The sequence below is a fragment of the Nannospalax galili genome, unplaced genomic scaffold, assembly GCF_000622305.1.
Source record: "Nannospalax galili isolate Female #2095 unplaced genomic scaffold, S.galili_v1.0 scaffold702, whole genome shotgun sequence".
Taxonomy (NCBI): Eukaryota; Metazoa; Chordata; class Mammalia; order Rodentia; family Spalacidae; genus Nannospalax; species Nannospalax galili.
This window is the reverse complement of record NW_008348657.1, coordinates 1,389,885-1,392,050: the sequence shown is the minus strand read 5'-3', so window position 1 is coordinate 1,392,050 and position 2,166 is coordinate 1,389,885.

Genomic DNA, 2,166 nt, shown 5'->3' with positions numbered 1-2,166 from the left:
AAACACATATGTTTTCCATCATATGTGGATCCTAGCACCAAATCCTTTTAAATTCCATGTCCTTTTTAATAAAATGATGCTGTACAGCAGTCTCTACTGCATGAAATAACTACCATTATCATGACTTCAGCTGTGCCTGATTGCTAAACATCATCACAATTAGGCTTGTTGACGATTGTGCTTATTCATTAAAGGAGGGCCAAGCAGTGTCATTCCACCCTCACCAATGTCAATTGCATTGAAAATAAATTTTTCTGTATAAAACTGTATTTTAATAATGAAATGGAGAGCTTTTTTAAAGGTTAAAACTTCATTTAATTTTATGTCATATAGGGTTTATACTGAGTACAATATTGTATAACTGTAATAATTCAACTGTAAACCTAAAAATTTACAGCCAATTTTGAAAGCGATGCATCTTAGCTGAGAAAATTGTTATTGAATATGTCAATGCCGATGTAATGAAATGCTTCTTCTAAGTATGTGGTTATTAAATAAATAATTTTTAAAAAGGGAGGGCTGGAGAGATGGCTCAGTGGTTAAGAACAGTGGTTGTTCCTACAGAAGACCCAGGTTTGAATCTCAGCACCCATGTGGCAGCTAACAACTGTCCATAACTCCAATCCTAGGGGATACAATAGCTCTTCTGACCTCTGCAGGCATTGCAGGATCCGGGTGCACTTACTTACATGCAGGTAATACACGTATACACATAAAATAAAAATGATAACAATTAAAAAAAAAAGGAGGCAAACATGCATACCTCGTCAGTCCTTGAGCTGAGGCCAAAGGGAAGCATGTACTGGAGCTGCCTTCAGAGTCCAAATAGGGGCACTCCTAAGAGGGCTGGGGGCCTTGGAGGGCTGGGGGCCTGGGTACCAGCAGGTGAAGATTGGAGCTATGTTGCACCTGAGTCATGTGAATGTGCGCAGCACAGGGCCTCAGGGAGCGCGGGTGTAAAGAGGCAGGTGCTAGAGGCACAGCTGAGTCTGACTCCCGAGGTCCGCATTTAGCACCTGTCAGTCATGTGGTTCTCCAGCAGGCAACCAGTTTCATTTCATTCAGTTTTTCTCCAGGCCTATGACCTTGGCCCAACTTCTTTTTTCTGATGGCCTTGATATTGGATGTGCTTCCAGAAGACTCTGTATCTAAAGACCAGGGAAGCGCTGGGTTAAGAGGCTGCATTTTGCTCTGGAAGCTGGGATGGAAAAGACATATTCAAACAGAGCAGCTTTCAAACCACTTGCTCCTTCACCCCCAACCAGACCCTTTTTATTGATTTCTGGCAGCTCCTTCATCTTATTCCACCCATTTCATTTCATTATTAAATGTGCCCATCCTGCTGGGTCTGATAGCCCCAGTCTGTCTGCCTGGAAAACTGTCTGAAAATGGAAGATGAAGCCCAGTGTGGTGGCACACGCCTTTAATCCCAGGACTCGGGAGGCAGAGGTAGGTGGATCTCTGTGAGTTTGAGGCCAGCCTGGTCTACATAGTGAGTTCCAGGCCATGTGGGGATACATAGTGAGACCAGTCTCAACAACAAGGAAAGTGAAAGGAAGCTGGGGATTTGGCTCAGTGGCAGGGCACTTGTCCACCATCGACACGGCCCACCTGTACACACACTAAAGGAGAAGTCAACGCGTGTGATATCTTTTACTAAAGGAAAGGAAGAGGGGAGACGTGCCAAATGTTAGCAAAGGTTAATTCTAAGCAATGAGAACATGGGTCACAGGCTTATTATGGTGATTTGGAGTCTCAATAAAATTCCCCCAAGGAATCTGAGGCTCAGCAGCCCGCACTTGCCCAGCATCCATGTCCCCTTTGAGGCCTCGTTCCCTGAGGAGGTCTTGCTTCACACTTGCCTCTTATGAAAGCTCGACTTTTAAAGGGCTAACCTGAATTGGCTTGACTCCCAGGCTCTGTCTGATGTTTTCACGATGACCTCTGGTAATAAAACAGCTCTCTGCCCCAGTTACCCACTTCCTTAGCAGTGGCATTTTCTCCCTGGGTCTAATGGTCATGAGTTGGCTGCCCATGTCTAGTCTCCTCTGGCCTCTCACCTTTGTCTTTCCTCCCTTGACTGAGATGGATCATGGTAAGGTGAGAGAGATGTGAGCAAGCAGACCCCACCCTGTGCCTTTCCTTTGGGAGCTTGTCTTTGGCAGA